A 20,132-nucleotide genomic window follows, 5' to 3' on the forward strand; every position below is an offset into this window, starting at 1 on the left:
GGTGATGTGGTCCCTGGGAAAGAACCCAGAGGAACTCTTCTGGGCTGGGATGATTTGGTCACTGGAAGGCAGTGGCGGTGTCCAGGTACTGTGTTCACTAGGAGCTAGGAGAGTGGTTTCAGATCCCAAGTGGTGGTCACGTAGTTGCAGAGAACTCTTTCACAGCCAAGTGATGTTGTCACTGGGAACCAGTGGAGATGTTTGTGGACCCAGGTCTTCTTGTGGTCACTGGGACCCAGTGGAGATGCTTCTGGACCCACGTCTTGTGCTCACTGGGCGCCAGTACAGCTCTTCCAAGAGCAAGGTGATGCCCTCACTGGCAGCCATTGCAACTCTTTCAGGGCCAGTGTGAAGTGGTCTGAGTTCCTCAGGATCAGACACAGCCTGGTTTCTAGACTATATGTGTTTTAGAGCTTACGCATCTCATTGGATGATGATAGCACATATACCGTATTCCAATAGCCCAGCATCCCGCCACTGGAGCTGTGAAGAATTTAAATCTATGCCTCTGATGGATGAGCCAGGAACTCATCTCATCAGCTAGAGGTTGGTGCATTTTATGACAGCTGGGAGCCATTGTGCTGGAGCGATAGCTTAATGAGCCTCAAAGTTTTTTGCTCTTCCAGGATGTTGGCGCTGGCCACAGTTCTTTCGGTCACCAAATCAGGATTGTGTGGTCTGCCTCCCCCTTCCACCTATAAAGATCTCAGTTTTGGTCTGAGGAAGGGATATAAACTTTTAACACTTCAATAGTTTAGGCATCTTAGGAAATCTGAGAATTCATTTGGATGCATCTCAGTGTATCTCAAGTGGATGGATCTGCATGACATCTGCAAGCATTTGCAACCACGCATGATGAAGCAAGAGTACATTTGCCAGGGGCAACACTCATATACTAAAGAAACACGTGTAATTACTTAAAGGAACATTTCTCGTTCTGATATAAGCAACTATTTGATTGCAAAGCTGGGTCAGAAATGCCAGTGAACCGGAAATCTCTCATGGTCCACTGTGTTATAGGATCAGGACCACAGTTATATCTGCGTAGAGTGAAGAGAGGAGATATACTCCGTCGGCCAGTGTGGGTTTAGAAGCCATGATTCAGAACTCATGGGTCTGAATCTTGACAGGCAGAATTTTATTTGATGCCAAGTGATCTTGAGTTGATACAACTTCCTGGTCTTTATCATCTCACTCGGGAACATGAGGTTGGACATCGGGTGAGAGATGGCAAAGTCTTTTGGGTCCAAAGAAGATTTTTGAAATAGAGAAGTTAGTGTCCTGCACTTGAGGCCTCTGTGCTGAACCATGGTGGACACAGATTCATAATATCAGTTAAGGCTAAGGTAAGGGGTTCTACACGATCCTTTATCATGGTCGCGGAGCATGGATCAGTTGAGATGTTAACCAGCAGAGGCTGACACATGCAGGACTCTGCAAGTTCACAGATGTGAACGAGGACCAAGACATTGGGGAATGAGGTTCTGTCTTCTGATCAAGCTCGTAGCTCTCCGGGGCTGCATGGATGGTGCTATGAATTTTTTGCTTGGCAGAGGGTTAGCAGATTATCACTTCCCAGGGCTGGGACAAATACTTTCTTCGATATTACTGAATTGGTTACTTCATGGACATCTTGAAACAGGGAGTTGGTTTTCTTAGGTGGCTAGGCAGCGCATGGTAAGTTTGCTTATCGCACCACATCGTGATATCTCCTTATAAGAGCTTTACACCGTCTATCTGCCTGGTTTGATGATTGATATTGTATTTCCAGATCTAGAGGCCATGTCTGGAGTTGTGTGTCCAGTTCTGAAGCCAGATCTGGAGAGCCGATCCAGTTCTGAAGGTCACACTGGAGCACTGCGTCCAGTTCTTTTTTTTCAATCTTTTTTTTAAGCTTTATTTATATTTTCCACAGAAAATACAAACAGAAACCACACCTGGAGTATTGCATCCAGCTCTAGACCAGTCGGTGCAACACTGAAACCAACGCTCCAGGAGAATAGACAAGTCCATGGTGGTAATCACGAGCGGTGGGAGGAAATGCCCATAAATTTATACACACGGAAGAGGACAGGAGCAGTCCTGAAGCTATGAGGGGTCTGCTTACTGCAGGAGGCTGTGGGTTCCAGTGAAAGGCTCACTATAGGCGATGATAAGCGGGTATAGAGGAAGTTTGGGAGGAAATCTCTGTATGAAACTGGTAGTTACAGGTTCATGGAAACCCCTCTGGCTAAGCACGCTTAGGACTGAGTCACGATAATGCACTCTGATATCATTTGATATGAGGTGTAGGACAAACAGATCTTGGTATCCCATCGCACAAACACTAATGAAGGTGACCGACACATCACTAAATAAAATAGAAAACGGTCACAGGGCCGTACCCCCCTAAATAATATGTCTATGGTGCCACACACCCCTAAATAATGTGGTTACAGTGCTACACACCACAAAAGAATGTAATTACAGTGCCACACGTTACTAAACAAATAAGTTTACAGTGCCACGCGCTAAAGAAAAGAATGAGGTGACAAAACCACACACTACTAAATAATGTGGGTATAGTGCCTAAAGAATTAGATCACAGTGCCATACATTACTAAACAATAAAGTCACAGTACCACACATTAAAAAAAGAATGAGGTCACAGTGCCACACCATTAAAGAATGTGGTCACAGTGCCACACACAACTAAAGAATGCAGTCATTGTACCACACACCATTAAAAAACGTGGTCATAGTGCCACACACAACTAAAGAATGAAGTCATAGTGCGGCACACCCCTAAATAATGTGGCGAAAGAAATGCACACCACTAAAGAATTTAGTTACAGTGCCACACACCACTAAAGAATGCGGTCCCCACCTGGAATGCTGTGGAAGGACACTCTTCATGTTGTGGTCCAGTGATAGAAGTAGTCCTTGTGCCCTACTACTAAATAACTTGAACATTGTCACAAAGGAACTTGATTGTGTCACATATTTGCTAGAGAAGCTGGTCACACCTTTGCACATATCTGATGACTGTTATCTCCCCATGCTGCACTTAGTGTTTCATAAAACAGTCCAGCGGAGCAGAGTGTGGGGCTAGACCAAGGAGAACTACTCCCGAGTTCACTGCACAGCAGCAGTTACCCCCTAGACGTTCTGAATGCTCATGAAGCAAGCAAGCACAATTACATAAGTCATGCACATTGCATTTACTTGAGCTGAACCGCTGTAGGCACATAATAGCCTATATATACCCGCACATATTTATTGTTTTTTCTTCACTTTTGTTAATCACATTAATACATCTGTAAACCATTAGTGAAACGTGAGTAAGGTGGGGAAGTTGTGCCCCGATCCTGAAGAAGGAGCTTTGCCTCCGAAACATGTTGACGCACACATGAGGTGTTGTCCATAATTACGACAATACACACCTCGCACTTCACTTCTTTTAATAGTACCAGCCCAGGGCCATGAATAAAAAAAATTCTACTACACCCACGAGCCAGGTACTTTTTAACTACTTCACCTAAACCCCACCACTCACATAATAAACATACCCACTCACATGCACCACATATAGTCAAAATCTAAAAGTGCTCCTGCGTAGGCGTAGGTCGCAGCACGCCGCATCCCGTTAGAGGTGTGCGAAGACCCCTATGATGAAGCATGACACCAAGGGGCCTTTTGGTGTGTGAGGGGTATTTTAAGAAACACTAAGTGCTCCCATACCACTGTGGGCAACACTTCCCTGCCATTTCAAGGAGGATTCCTTTTGTGTATACGAATTAGCTTGTGGAGTACGAATCCTTCTGAACTACTCTACCTCCCCTCTCCTGTTTGTTTACATGTTATCTCCCTGTGACACACTCACTAATTAAAATGGCCTGTATATTTTATGCAGCCAGTGCTCTTGGAGTCATAATCTGCCTATGAATTTGGTCAATGCAGCTCACTGACTAATCAAAGTGGTAATTGCACTGAACACCGCAAATATAAGCACTAGTGAACTGGGTGACCACTTTGCAGAGTCACAAAGGAGGGTGATCTCACTGTCTCGTTCCACTAATGACTGGTCATCAGGCACCCACGCCAACAAATATGGTCATTGAGCCTCATGTTGTTGAGGAATGTTGTAATTTCATCAAAAACCACAAACACATGGTCAGTGTGTCTTAAAATTAACTTGTCCTGCCACTTGTGACTAACTGGACTTGGTCTGATCAGTGTGCCACATGCCATTAATAAACATGTGTAAATAAAACTGTAAATAGTATGGGTCACTGTGCAGGAATAATTGAAATAATGTGTGTTTTTATGCAATAACGATTGTTTAATAAAATACAGCCAGTGTTTACGGCACCTAATCCAAAAAAAATTGTCCATCCTTTATGACTCCAGGGGTGGACAGAGAGGGCTGGATTGGGTGTTATGAGGGGGGCGTTCGGCGATACCAGGCCATATGAATGTGGACATCGTACTGTACCATGCAAATTAATGCGGCCACTGTGCTCCACATCACCAAGCAACCTCATCATGCCACAAGCCACTAATATCATGATTGTGTTGCACATCGCTCATAATCCTAGCTGTATCACATGCTGCTAATGTCATCATTATTGTGCCGCAACGCCAAAGAACTTCACCATGGCACATATTGCTAAAGAAAGTTATAGTAGTCATAGTTCCACATGTCACTTAAGAACGTTATCACCATTCCACGCGTTGCTAAAGAACTCCCACAAGTTGTTGAGCAATGATGTCATCAAGCCAAAAGTTGCTAACTAACGTCATTGTTCCACGTGCCACTGAGGAACATGATTGTGCCACCTCAGCTTACAAACCCCACCCACCCTAAAAAATACTGTATATTCACCAAATTAATAGGCATGGAATAATTCGAGAGAGCCGTCACACATTACTGGACAGTTTTATAGCACTTTAGTATAGTCCATGCACTGCAGGTCTTGATTATGTATACAATATGACTTCTTCTTTACATCTCACAAAGGCAATCAGATATGGGACAATAAAAATACTCATCCCAAAAGAAGTCTTCCCTTCTCGCCGTCTAGTAATGCCAGCTCACGACTGCAACTATACACAAAATCTCAGATTGGACAACTCAGTGCAGTAACCATCTCTGAAAGCTACATCATATGAAACACCATAAAGGGACCAAAAAACTGTTCAAAGCTGCCAGCACACTGAAAACTGTAAATCTACATGCCTGTCTCTCACACTTCATTATCCAACACACTGTTACAAGCTGAGTCCCATAACACAGCAATTGCTCTTCAGCGGTCATCACACACGGCATGGGAACACTTCCACATGGGATCAAAACAGACATCCTTCCAACCACACACCCTACATGGTTAGTGTGCTATTTATGTAAGCAAGTGCTTCATCACCTCACATAGGCATAGTAAATGCTATATAAATGATGCAATACAATAATACAATTCACGTCGCTAATAAACATCGGCATTGCACCACATGCTGCTAATGAACTTTGTCGTCATCCTACCACGTCGACCACGTCGCTAATAAACGTCTTCATCCTGCTACAGGTTGCTAATAGACGTTCATTGCGCCACATGTCACTATTGAAGATTTTCATCACACTTCATGTGGGTGATGAACTTAAGACACTGTGGCCCATGCCACTAATGAACGCAGCCATATCTTACTACGTGCAGCTGAGGTTGTTCATTGCATTACACGAACTAAAGAACGCCGTCATATTGCCACACATTGCGAAAGGACCGCATAGTGCCACACAGCAAAAGCACGTCATCATTCCACACGTTTCAAAAGAACGTGGTCATCCAGCGACTGCGCCATACTTTGCTAAACATCATTGTGCCCTTGTGTGACGTAACTGGTGCTCATGTAAAGCGCTCCAATACCTTTGGGTCGAGTTTGCGTTATATAGAACTGCAACAACAACAAATGCCACACATCGCTAAATGTCATCATGCCGCAAGATGAAGATAAGTCGTTGTTGTACCACACGACGTTAGTCATCTTGCCACATGTCGCTAGACAACGTCATGAACATGCTACCCGTCGTTAGATGATGACGTCATCGTGCCACGTCGCCAGAGAATGTCGTCATCATGCCGTACGTCACTCAATAATCGTTCCACATGTTGCCACACAATTTCGTCACCGTGCCACACGTCGCTAGTGAACGTCATCCTCGCACTTCAGCTAAGTATTAAACTTGGTCCTCGTGCCCCATTGCCAGCGATGGAGGCGGCGACCAGAGCTTAGCGCGCGTGCTGCTAATGAAGGTGGCTATTACGTCACTCGCTAACGAAGACATCACTGCGTCTCCGACGCACGAGGACGTCACGCCGCACGCCTCCTACGCACGTGTTTACGCGTCTCACGCCTGCTAACGGAGTTGCTGCGCGCTTCTTGGACACTTGACAAATGGATGCAATTCTTGGCCTAATTGGGGCTGGCGCGGCTTCCGAGGCCTGCGCACGCACGGGCGGCGCTCCACGCCTGCCTTCCCTTCGTTTATTCACGCCTCGCCGGGGGCCGCGAGGTGCGCAGGCCGCTGCGCCACCAACGCAGAGCAGAGGGCGCCTGGCGCATTGCATACAGCGCTATGAAGGCGCCGGACTACCCGTGGCGGCACCTGGGCAGAAAAGGACTCCCTCTGGTGAGGTGAACTGCTAGCAATAAGTGGCAAGACATGGATCCGGTGCCACCGGCAGAGGTGTCATTACTGACTGGTATTTAATTGTATAAAGAGAGGGTACAGAAGAGCTGCCCATACGTGGCGTGCTGAATAACTCACCTGACCATCAAGGATGGGTGGTTGTTTCACTATTTCAACCACCTGCGTGTTTCTCCACCCTCTCCCCCCCACTTCACTGTATGCCTAATTAGTATGTTTTGCTTATATCTTTATGCTTCCTTATTTCCTGCTATGTAATCCAATGTTTCTTTCCTTTATGTATGTAAAGCGCTCTGATACCCACGGGTCAAGCTGGCGCTATATAAAACGTTTAAATTAAATAAATAAACTGCCACCCAGGGACCCCGACCGCAGGAAGCAAACGGGGCAGCTTTCAAAATGCCACCAGAGCTCCGGAGGATTTTGCAGGGCCATAGTGCATGCCACACGTTATTATTATTGAAAGGAGAGGTGAAACGAATATTTTCAGACTCACGCGACCTGCACGATCTGAACAGGAGGCCTGTCTGATAATAACAGACAAGTCTTTCTCTGTAACTACAATACCGCTTTAAAGGACACAGGCCAGCCAAAAAAGGCCAGGGTTTGCCCCGCGCCATGTGCCCTGACAGCCAGGGTCCCCTGACCGGAAAAAACCCCGACTAAAGATCAAACCCGGCATTTCAATGAGGTACATACAATACGAAATCAGGACCGGGGTATGAAGATGGCTCAGTGAGTTAACTGCCGAGATCTAGTGTTCTGCATCCCCTCCCCCAAGGTCAGTGAATGAAATGACGGTGCCTAGAAACGCCTGAAGCGCAGTATAAGGCACCATGTCAGAAGAACCTGCCCTCCTTTTGACTGCTCACTGCGTTAAAAGAGAGGCGCTAGACTGCGTTCACCCCATCCCCGGCGCTGCAGTAGCAGGCTGTATAGCGAGGCGGGTGCGGGGGTTCACACTGCGTCATTCGTGGAAGTCGTGTAACGGAGAAAAGGCGGTGAAATAAACACACAGACGGCTTTCTCGGCTCCCAGGTGTTCAGAGTCAACAAGTGTGGAGAATGCGTTGTATTCTGTGCAAACACCGGTGGAATGCGCCCGGGGGTGCAGCCCCCTCCCCGGGTACACCCTCAGGGTGAGGGTGTTTGAGCAGGTGGCCCTGTATCCTGGGCTGAGATCCGGTTAGACTGCTCCGTGGGTTAGCACGTCAATAATGAGCTAGTTAATGTACCCACTTGCACTGTTGGTAAGCGGAGGTAATAAACGGGGGCAATAGGCTAGTGGGTTAATGCGCATGCATGAGTGCCGAGTGGGTAAAGTAGGTGAGCGGGCTCATCTCTGATCAGAAGATAGGCATAGCCGAGTGGGTTAATGCACCTGCACGATAGATGCGAGAGTCCTGTTGGGGACGACTCAGCCATTCATCTAAAAAAAGCAAGACACATGACGAGGGCGATAGGACGAATTATTTACACCCCCTCGAAACCAAAAGGCCGTAGCAGTAGGCGCTATACGGAAACCACGATCTTCGATAGCATTTGACAACCAGGGGGCGCGTGGCTTCAAGGTGTTGGGAGTGCGCATATTCCAGGACACCAGCGCCCAGAGGAGCCGAGCACCGACGATACATGCTCTACGCATCCCAGCCCCCCTCCCTCTCTACCCCAGGGTTTTCCCACAAAGATGATGAAACGCCGAGCGGGCGAGAAAATGGGATTAAGAACGGGCTGTCGCACATCCGGCTAATTTTATAGACCCGTCCAGAGGACAGCTGCACGGGGGCCAGTCCCCGGCACTGGAACAGAGAGAGAGGCCGCTGCCCCCGAGACAATGACATCTAGAGAGAAAGGGTGACACCGAACCTAGAGCCACCACTCCCCCCCCCCCTCCCCGAATCGAGAAAAGGAAGGACCCCGTTCCCAGACGCAAGCCCAAAACCTTGACATTTAGAAGCAGAAATACACCACAATACGGAAGCAGCTTTTGCTGTATCCAGAACACCACAAAGCCCGCGCGCGTGTGTGAATCCAGAACACTGAACAGTAGAAGCAAAACATTTTTGGAGATAAGACCAGCCAATGCAGAAAACGATGACAAGAAACACTAGAACGAGTTATATGAATCCCAAACAGATATTAGTGAAAACATTTCTCAGAAAACTGAAGCAATTCATGTTTAATCCAGAACACACACATCTGGAAATACAGAACATTAGATTTAGAAAAATAAAGCTATCCCACTAAAGGATTCCAGATATGCTGAATGAATACAACAAAACCTAGAAAGAAAATCGTATCTAGTGAAAAAGAACTAGTACATGCTTAATCTGATCAGGGTCGTGAAATACTAGGCTGTTTGAGAAGACAGAAACAGCACACGCTGAATCAAAAATACAGAACCGGCGCATCCTGAATCTGGAATATTGAATCACACATAACCTAACGTGAATCTACAGCATCTAGAACTTGTAGCAACGGTATGGCTGAACACTGAACTACACATACATATCTAGAACATCAAATGTTAGGAGGGGACACACATGTGACAGAGCATTAAACTTGTACATTTGAATCTGGAACACTGAAATCTAGAAATGACCCGATGTTCCTGAGGACAAAACAGCACAAATCTAATCCAGGAAAGAAATAGTACCACATATCCTGTGAAATCTAGAAGTGAGCGGCAGTATTTAAGCCTAAACTAACTTATGTTGATCCAGAACACCAACGTATGGCAGTGACCAAACATAAAACCAAAATCATATCAAACCGCATGACTGAAAGGACATCCATGAAGACAAGTACAAGGGATGTAGAATATGGAACATAGAACATTTGGACAAATATTATGAGTCTGGAACTAGTGCTTAGATTATGAATAATGTTGTAAAGTAGTAAAACTAAGTCCTAGTTCATGGGACCAGCAGATGTTAATATCCACAACAACATTTACGACTGAAATGACGTCAAAGCTCGCAGAGCAGGCATATGTTGAATGCAGAGGATAGCATTTCCAGAAGAACTCCATGTGCAGCACCAGTATCTAGAACGTTGCGGTATGTAGTCAAAACATTATCAAAAAGGCAAAGCGAGCTTTACCAATTGTAAAATATCAAATATAGCCTTAAAATAATAAAGCAGATTGGAGAACTAGAACATATTGAATCCAGAATGTTTTAATATAAGAAACAGAGAGGTAACAGCACACAACCACAATATGCTGGCTCCAGAGCAGTAAAATCTGAGTGACTGGAAGGAAATTCCTGTGCATATAACAAAAGGTCTTCAATCTACAATGACTTATCTAGCTAGCAAAGCTAATCTAGAGCACACACCCGGTGTTCGCCAAATCCAGAATGGTCAACTGCAGCCGTGAAATCCCGACTCCAAGAACCAGCAGGAGCTGACTCAAACACCTCAAAAATAACATGAGAGCCGCCCATGGGCATATCCAAAACTCCCAATTCCAGAGACGAAGAGCAAACAGTGCCACATCCAGAACAGTGAACTAGAGGAGCAAAAGTATAGGCCAAGAATGGAGACCCAGAATGTGGCGAGGACCAGGAAAGTCAAAGTAGAGGCGTTAAGAGACGTGGCTAGCATGTGTCATGATTTGAATCCAGAGTACTGAACAGTGGAAGCAAAAAGGATGTATCAGAAAACAGAACCAGGTGCAGAATCCAGATAAAACTAGGACAATTTATCGAAGGATACAGAACTAGCAGCTGAAGATTCAGGAACCTCAAAATGTAGAGGTGAAGTGTTATAGAGTCTGGATCCAGTGTGCTCCAGGTAGAAAACATTGTAATTGGAAGGAACTGGTATCCCGAAAACACTAGTGCTGATCGAGTCTGGAACAACGAAACCTCGAACTAGAAGAGATTCCCATTGATGGTGAGCAAGCAGGTGTGAAGAAGGAACATCGAAATCTAAAAGCGCCAGGACATCCCTCAAGGACTATCAGTAGCTGTGTGATCCAGACACCATATCCCACCGCACATGCTTGATCCAGAACTTTATATCTCACTGGACACAAAGCCAGGATGTGGTGACCCTCGAAGACTGAAACCTGGAAGTGAAAATGTCCAGTTGAGACAGTAAGTGGTGAACAGGGGAAAAGGCAACATCTGGAGAAAAAGAAGGTGGCAATCCAGAAGAGGAAAAGTAGGAGTGAGTGTCTGGCCCACAGGACACGAAACCAGTAGCAGTACAAGGAGATATTCTGAAAGCAAATATCCTTCCTGTGGCACGAAGAGGGCCACCCGCAGCTCTTGAATTATCCAGAGTTTTCCAGAACAAACACATCAACGTGAACAGAGCGTGCTGGTGGCAGAGACTGGGGGAGATGTTGGTGAGATTATATTTCCAGAGGCGCTGCCACAGATCCAGGGACCCCCCTTTCTGGATTCCAGGTAGCTTGATTTGGGATCGTTAGTTGGACAGTGCGTCAGTCGGTGCAGGGCGAATCATTGGTGAATAAAGGCAGCACCCACATGTTCCTGCTCTGGAGGGGTTTTCTGGTCCTGAGAACTGGAAGCCAGAGGTACGGGGGGCGGGGCGGAGTTTCACAGTTTACCAGTAATCTAGAACACGCATTTTATTTTACCCAACGTGCCACTCCCAGAGTGGCGTAAACATATTATGAGAATGTTGCCGTGACCCCCGCCACCACCCACCCCCCTCCCCAGGTACCCCCGAATGTGCCAGGGTCTGCATGTCAGGCGCCCTGAAAGGCGATTCACGCCTCTATTATCTTAAAACCTCAATTTGGGGACCCAAGTGGAAATACGTCACGAAAAGAAGGCGGTGGTTGGAATCAAAACCCGATTACTAAACTCAAGTAAACAATTAGAAATAAAACCAGGTGAGCGCAGCAACTCATTGGATCTCTGCATTTGAGGGGAGCGGGGGAGGGCAAGACCAAAGGAGTAAGAACGGGTGGGGGACAAGTGAAGGAGTGAGGCAGGAGTAAAGTAATGCGAGGGGCGTTAAGGGGAGGGGTAAAAGATGTCGAGGTACAGTGTGTTGGGGGCAATCTGCATGTAGGGGTGTGTGACGCGTCGGGGTGAAGCACAGAAGAGGCGGCGCTGGTAAGGGGGTAGAGCGCGAGATGCCCGCGGATTGGCCAGGAACCCCTCTAAGAGGGGGAGGGGACCAGGTACCTGCAGATGCTGGAGGCGTTAGGATTGACATAGGGGGGACTTCGATATAGGGGAGGGGTGCACGTTCCTGAAAGGAGGCGCAGGTGCCAGAGGCCTTCTGATTGGCCTGGCAGTACTTCGGTGTAAAGGGGGGGTTACTGGTCTGGGGTGTAATCGGGGTCTGCAGCTACAAGCTTCCTGTGCTCGGTCTAGTGTGGGCCGCAGTTTGAGGGGTTCGCGGGCTGGAGACCCCCCCTTGGTTTCATGGCGCTGCTGGGGGGCGGGTGCTATCTTGGTGTAGTGTGTAGTAGAGTTGGCTGGTTTGGGACGCACCATTGCTGGAGTCTGCGTGGTTTTGATGTGCTGGTGGGGTAGGCTTGGCCCAGTCCTTGAAGACTGTTTTGTGGTGTCACAGCCCAGAAAGGTGCCCCTCCACCCCTCTCCCCAGTACTCCAGGACTTTGCCCGGCTGTCTGTCTGTCTGTCTCTCTGATGTATGTTTTTAAAGCTGGCAGCTGCTTTTTCCTCTGGTTGACCAGCCTTCGGAGGAGCCGGGATCGGGGGGCTCTGGTAGTCCGTGGGAGGCACATGTGGTATCGGGGGTGCCACTGGCGGTTCGGGCGGGTTTGGATCGGTGTCGGCCATGGTTCTGGGACGCCGCTGCGCCAGTGATGCCCTTGGGTCCGTCCATCCCACCCTAGAGACATCAGTGTGACACACAGCGGAGGAAGCGCCTGCCCGCCCGGTGGGTGGCTGGGGTGAATGATGCGTGGAATCCCAGTTCGGGGGGTCGGCCTGGTGCGCGTGGACTACCTGTGGCCTGGGGTGCTCCTACACATTGAGGCCTCAGTGTGGGGGTCCCCGTGGAGCGATCGTTCTAGGGCTCCCGAGGGTTCGGGACCCCAAAATGGTGTAATTGTGAGTTCTTCGCCCTTTGGCCAGAAAAGCCCCGGTGGTTTGTGGGCAAGGGGGCCTGGAATGGTTTGTGTGGTGGGGGCTCTTGGTTCCAGAAGTAATTTAGTTAGGGGGAGGTGGGTCTTCTTCACGCAGCATGGGTCTGTTCTTTTCGGGGACCCCAGCTGTTTGAGGGTGTGAAGAAAGGGGGCGCCCCCTGCTGCATTCCTTCTGGATGTGGTTAAGACGCCTCTGGCTTCAGAGGTCTTCGTCTCAGGATGTCTTCAGGGGTGCCCGGGGTTGTATGTGGGGAGGGGGGGGGCTTAGTCTCCAGGGTGCTCCTGATCTGGGGGTGTTAAGTTGAAGAGCCTCGTCTCCAGTGTCTCTCAGGGGCTGTAACTGGGGAGGGGGGCTGCTGTCAGACATATAACCTGTGGTCTGGAAGATCGGGAGCTGGGGGTAAACGTTCCGTTTGTGGTGCCCATGGCATTGATTTTGGGGGTGCTGGACCCCGAGCATTAGGCTTGGGGTGTACGTAATTCAATGAGGTCTTCAACTCAGTTTGGGGGGCCTTGGACTGGGAACCTTCGGTTTGGGGGTTCGGGATTCGATTGGGAACGTTCGGGTTAGATGCAGGTTTAGGGGGGGGGCTTGGTCTCGGAACATGTCGTGTGTGTGTGTGTGTGGGGGGGGGGGGGGGAATCAGGGCTTCGGCTGGACATCGGGTTTCTGTGCAACTGGTTTCGGGGCTGTGGACTCGGTTCTTGGGCCGCTTTGAAGGGTCTTGGTTTCGGGTGTTTCTGTCTGACAATGCCCGAGGCTGGCAGAGCTCGAGCCCTCCCGCGGTACCCCGGTGCGGATGTTCTGATCTCGGGGGTCTCCCACCAATGCATCCCTCGTGTTTCCCAGTCCCTAGCACTCACCTGCTGCCCACCGGCCTCTCTCCGGCTCACGGCGACCCTCTCGCCGACTCCACAGCTCGGATCCTTCCCAAAGCTCCGTGCCCACCACTACCGGGCGGCCTCTCCCTGGTTCCCGTGCCAAATCCCAGGCAACCACTCCGTGCCCACTCCCGGGCAATCTCTACTCGCTCTCCAGAGCGTCAGTGCCCACTCCCGGGCAGCGTGTCAGTGCCCACTCCCGGGCAGTACCCTGGTGCCCACTCCCGGGCAGTAACTTGGTCTCTGGTGCCCACTCCCGGGCAGAAATTCGTTCTCCGGTGCCCACTCCTGTGCAGTACCCTAGTGCCCACTCCCGGCAGTAACTCGATCTCAGGTGCCCACTCGCGGGCAGTGCCCTGTGCCCACTCCCGGGCGGTCTCTCTCCTGCCCGGTGCCTCTCGCTCCCTGATCCGGACTCTCTCCCCGCTCCTTGCAGGTGCTCCAGCGGGGGTCACTTTGGATTTTCGGGGTCTCCCTCTCGTCCCGGGCGTCTCTCTACTCCCTGGAGGTCTCTCCCTGCCTGTTGGGGGGTCTCTCCTTAGACGATCAGGCTGCCCCCGGGAGTCTCTGGAGCCGTCCCTCCCGCGGCTCCTTCCAGTCCTCGTTCCCTCTCCGGCTCTGCTTCTGCCGCGCGCCCCCGACGCCCCGCGCGCTCCCGCGGCCTCCTCCGGCGCGCCTCCGCCTCGCAGCGCGCGCGCACCGCTCCTCCCACCAGCCCGAGCCCGGGAGGGGGAGCGCGAGATGGGCTCGTGTCCGAGCGAATGCACCCCCCGGAAAGGACTGGGGGTCTGAGCAATAATCTGACCCCTCCCTCACGGCACCCCCTTCCTTAGACTGCCCCCCCCTCCACATCAGCAAAGGGGGGTTAGGGGCAGTGTGCTGTTACAGAGCCCGGGCACAGAGAGGAACTTTCACTCGCCGAGGAAAGCCCCCTCACCCCACCCTACGCAGGGGACACTGCAACCCCCACTTCCCGGCCACCCCCAGGAGACAAGTGTCCTACTCAGACGCTGACCAGGGAACCCCGCTGACCAGAGACCAGCCGATGACGAGCAGGGCTAAAGAGCAACTTTTACTCTTTATCCCACTGCTAGGAAAATAGCCGGGGGGCAGTCTGCCCGAGACACAATAAGCCCCACAGCAACAACGCCCTCGCGACACATGGCGTCTCTACAGGGGCAGGTGTTTGTGTTTACTGATAGCAGGCAGTGCTTAATTTGTAATACAATAAGTGCCGGGGCCCAAAGTTTTTGCTCCGAAACTCAGGGCTTTAAGTAGGATGAAAAAAACTGGAGGGTCTCTGAAAGGGGAGTGGCCAATGTAATTAAGGGTGTGACTTAAAAACACGTAAACTAAAGATCTGTGCTTAGCATAGTGGCTGCCTGACTTGTATTTTGCAGTTTCTGTCATTGCATCCAGATATATGATACAACAAGTAACATCATACCTGCAACAAGTCAGGACTATTGGCTTTGTCAATAGTTGTTAGCTGCATGTGACACCACGACAATGTTGCTGCTGGTGAGTTTCAAAAAGAGAAGGGAAATCCAGAGAGAAAATGACTCTCTTTAAAGGATTTCCCTCCCCCCTACCACGCTCCTCTAGCATGACGTCATGCCGTAACGATGCCGTAACTTCTCCACTAGTGAGAAGTGAGCAGTGTGAGCCGCACACATCGATGTGCCGCTGTCACTGTAGTCCGGAAAAAGATGGACCGCCTGTGCCAGGCCACAAAACAGAGCCCGACAGAGACCCGTTTCGAGGCCCCTTTTAAAAAACTGCCGGTGCTCAGCCCTGGTGAGACCCAGCCCACTTAAAACCCTGCTGAAACCCTTGGCTTCCAATATTGAGGGTGCCCAATCCCAAGGCTTCATAGTCTTGACTCCACCTCAAGCCACTTTCATCCACCACAGACACTCCCCGCCTCTTTATCCTGCTCTTGCACATCCTTTGTAGGTTTCGCCTTCACATTTTAGCATCTCTTAAAAGGGGGCCCTTAATTGTTGTCAATGCCGTATTTGTGTTCGTTCCCTTTTGTTTGGAACTTTTTTTTGTTAACATCCCCTGGCTGCATGCATTTACCATACTCCTACTAAAGCTGTTCACACAGTTTCAGCGCCATTCACTGTTTAGATAAGATATCTTCCCACAGGAAAAGATACACAGCTTCTAACAGTATGCCGGAATGCTTGCTTTTTATTACTTAGTTGTGTAAAAAAGATGCGTTTGCCTTAACATGTTTGTGGCATTTTCTATTCATGCCTCAGCACCTTTCTTTCCATTTTGTTGGCATTTTCGGATTGATTTTTTCAACCTAATCTATTTGGTAATTGTGATCAAATTCTAAATGTTGTAATAAACATTGCACGTTAAAAATAAAGTTAATATACAAGAGCTATGCTATATTTTACTATTAAACAGGGAGCCACAAGTGCAGTTATCTTTCAAGCACTAGGGTCATTATTTGAATGGTGCAGCAGGTGCAGAGGCACCGGGCCTTAAAGTTGTCAGTACTCCTCTAAACACATAATATTGCTATATTTGAGTTCTAATAAGGCAGTCACAATCGCAATTACCTTGCAGTTAAAAGGGCCTTGATTTAAATGGTGTAACAGGTGCTGTGGCACCGGGGTCAAAAGATCTTGGCCTCCAATAAACCCAGGTTATTGCTAAAATGTAAACTAAATGGGTAGTCACAAGTGCAGTTATCTTACAGACACTAGGGGCATGATTTCAATGGTGCAGCAGGGGCAGTGGCACCAGGACCAAAAGTTGTTAGAACTCATCTAAGCACCTAATATTGCCTTTTGTCTTCTAAACAGGCAGTCACAAGTGCAGTTACTTTGGAAACAACAGGGTCTTGATTTGAATGGTGCAGCAGGTGCAGTGGTACCAGCCTCAAAAGGTGTCAGTACTACTCTAAACACATAATTTTGCTATATTTTACTACTAAACAGGCAGTTACAAATGCTGATACCTTGAAGTTGAAAGGGGCTTGATTTAAATGGCGCAACAGGTGCAGTGGTACTGAGGCCAAAAGCTGTCATAACTAAACACCAAATATTGCTATATTCCTGCTAAACAGGCAGTCGCAAGTGTAGTTTCCTTGCAGGAAGTAGGGTCATGATTTGAATGGTGCAGCAGGTGTAGTTGCACTGGGCCCAAACATTATCAGAACTCCTCTCATCACCTAATGTTGCAGCAGCTGAGATCCACGAACAAATGGTTGGTAGAGGTCCTTGGATTCAGCATTTAAGAGCAGGAGGAAGTTCCCTAGAGTATTTGGGTGCGACAGCCTGGACTCAACTCCCTTTGGGGCTGCGGATGATGAGCGAGGCGGCACTGTTCAAGAAGAAACTCAAAACCAGACTCTTTGTGCAAATCGAAGCCCTTTTCATATTCTGATCTTATTGCTCGTGCCGGGACACTCCTTGGAGCAGTTGTTGTACCTTATAATTTGGTATAATTTCATATAACTATATTTTACATCTAAACAGGCAGTTACAAGTGCAGTTTCTTAGAAAGCTCTAGGGTCATGATTTCAACAGTGCAGCAGGTGCAGTGGCACCAGGACCAAAAGCTCCAGGCACCCCTCTAAATACTGATTATTGCTATATTTTACAACTAAACCAGCAGTCTCAAGTGCAGTTATCTTGCAGACAACTGGGTCATGATTTGAATGGTGAAACAGGTGCAGTATCACCAGGCCCAAAAGTTGTCAGTACTTCTCTAAACATATAATATTGCTATATTTTACTACTAAACAGGCAGTCACAAATGCTGATACCTTGAAGTTGAAAGGGGCTTGATTTCAATGGTGCAGCAGGTGCAGGGGCACTGGGGCCAAAAGTTTTCAGACCTCCACTAAACACCAAAAATTGGTGTATATTACTACTAAACGGGAAGTCACAAGTAGCAGTTATCTTGCAGGCAATATGGTCATTATTTGAATAGTGCAGCAGGTGCAGTGGCACCAGCCCCAAATGTCAGTATTCCTCAACACTTTATTGCTATATTTCATAACTAAACAGACAGTCATAAGCGCAGTTATCTAGCAAACACTAGGGCCATGATTTCAATAGTGCAACATGTGCAGTGGCACTGGGACAAAAAAGCTCAAGGCACCCCATGAACACCTAATAATGCTATATTTTACTCCTAAACAAGCATTCACAAGTGCAGTTATCTTGTAGACAACAGGGTCATGATTTGAATGGTGCAGCAGGTGCTGTAGCACTGGGCTCAAAAGTTGTCTGTGCTCCTCTAAACACATAATATTGTTATATTTGACTACTAAGCAGGCAGTCACCATTGCAGTTACCTTGCAGTTAAAGGAACTTGATTTGAATGGTGCAGCAGGTGCAGTGACACCAGGGCCAACAGATCTAGGGACCCCATAAAACCCAGATCATTGCTAAATGTTACTATTAAACAAGACAGTCACAAATGCATTTGTTTAGCAGGCAATACGGTCATGATATGAATGGTGCAGCAGGTGCAGTAGCGCCAGGACAGAAAGCTCGGGCAGTCACAAGTTTAGTTACCTTGCAGCCAGCAGGGTTATGATTTGAATGGTGCAGCGGCAACGGCCCCAACAATTGTCACCTAAACACCTAATATTGATATATTTTACTACTATAAATGTAAACACAATTGCAGTTAAAAGTGGGTTAATTTTAATGGTGTAGCAGGTGCAGTGGCAACAGGGCCAAAAGCTTTAGGGTCTTCACTAAACAGAGAATATTGCTACACTTTACTACTAAACAGGCAGTCACAAGTGCAGTACCTTGCAGGCACCAGGGTCATGATTTCAGTGGTACAGCAGGTGCAGTGACACCAGGGCTCAAAGCTCTAGGAACCCCTCGAAACACCAAATATTTTACTACTAAATAGGCAGTCAGAAGTGCAGTTACCTTACAGGCAATAGGGTCATGACATGAATGGTGCAGCAGGTGCAGTGGCACGGGGCCAAAAGTTGTCATAACGCCTCTAAACACCAAATATTGCTATATTTCACCACTAGACAGGCAGTCACAAACACATGTCCCCTAAACATATAATATTGCTATTCAATTATTTCTATTATTTCCCTCTTTCATTTCATTTTTTAAAAATTTGCTATTACTTACTTACACTATACCACTAGTAAAAGAACAATATATTGCCTTTTTAAACAATTGATAACACTTTAACAAACTTTCTGTAACTTATAGCGTACAACTACTCGACAAGCTACAACTTACAACAAAAAACTGCTTATTATTAGCCACGTAGCCGAAACCTAATGCATTTACCAATGCTTGTCCTTACCCGCTTTCATCCCTTTATCACTGTCTTTCCTATTTTCTCTTCCTTTTCTCCATGTTTTGTTTCCCAAAGTCTGATGATGAAAAACAAGGGCTAGTCACAATCGGCTCAAATTTAGCACAAGTATTTGGCCCCAACTCCTTCAAACTTTTCAATCGACTGTCACCGCGCTAAACTATCATTCAGACAAATTGGATACGCAGGTCGATCTACTGAACACTTTAGCTTTGTTTACAGCAGGGATCGACAATAAGCTGAAAAAATTGAATAATCTAATAATAGAGGCACAATGTCATCAAAACTAGTCCAGTCAGTCTACTGCTGCTCGCCCATCATCGACTCCCTCTCCTCGCTTCCAGCTTTTTTAACCACTGTTATAAATGACGTAAAGATGTTAAAGGGGGACCATGCAAAGGAACGCCTTGACCAGTCACCTCATAAACCTCCAATACAAAACCTGGAATCGGAGGAGTCCTTAACCCCACCCGCGATTGGAATGTCGATGAGCGGGGAATTAAGATCTGCCTCAAATCAGACCGACTCTTTCCAGAATCCCGTCTGAGATCAAGGCCCTTCCTCTTCTGCAGCACTTATACAATTGCCGGCCTCAAGCTCTCAGACAGCGAGTGGGAAACCTTATATCACCAACATCAACATGGTAGGGTTTCCTGGTATACCAGACGCGGCTGCAGCTCCCACTACTGAAGCACTTCCTGTGCCAATGGCAGCTTGCAGCACGAGACAGCGTAAACGTCAGCGCAAACAAAGGAACAAATTAAGACTAAAACCTACAGTTGAACCCTTCAAACTATTTCTGCTATTCACAACAGCTGATAATAAAAAAGCCGTAAGCGTCTCACAACCACCTCCAACATTACCAAGTTCTTGCCAAAGCGCCCCCATGGCTGACCCAGTATCAATCCACAGTCAACAAATTTCTGCGTGGTCTTACGATCCAAATGCTTTACCCGCGGAAACAGAGGCACTTGCCCTACAGTAGGGCAGTGAAAAAACAAGGGGTAAACCTATCGCATCAACTGCAAGGAGGACGACAGATACAATATCTGAACTACTACCAGTCTCCCCTTTAAGCACTCCTCATTCCGAAAAAACAAACACTGTACTCAACCTCTCAAAATTAATCCTCAATAAGGCACCAACCTCAT

The 20,132-nt window shown here is 47.9% G+C and overlaps 1 protein-coding gene across 8 annotated transcripts in view; it reads right to left on the reverse strand.

Moving 5' to 3' along the window:
• The window catches only part of PTPRF (protein tyrosine phosphatase receptor type F), a 756,588-nt gene extending 742,272 nt beyond the window's left edge, over window positions 1-14,316 (reverse strand). For 5 of the 8 annotated variants that reach the window (XM_086953209.1, XM_086953208.1, XM_086953207.1 and 2 more), the window contains exon 1: window positions 13,642-14,298. The gene's annotated coding sequence lies outside the window, so the exon portion shown is untranslated. Of the gene's footprint in view, window positions 1-13,641 lie in introns of all 8 variants that reach the window. The other 3 variants (XM_086953202.1, XM_086953199.1, XM_086953210.1) reach the window with 1 other exon arrangement.
• Between the last annotated feature and the right edge of the window lie 5,816 nt (window positions 14,317-20,132).

Source organism: Lissotriton vulgaris, chromosome 1_2 (assembly GCF_964263255.1).
Source record: "Lissotriton vulgaris chromosome 1_2, aLisVul1.2, whole genome shotgun sequence".
In the NCBI taxonomy this organism is placed as follows: domain Eukaryota; kingdom Metazoa; phylum Chordata; class Amphibia; order Caudata; family Salamandridae; genus Lissotriton; species Lissotriton vulgaris.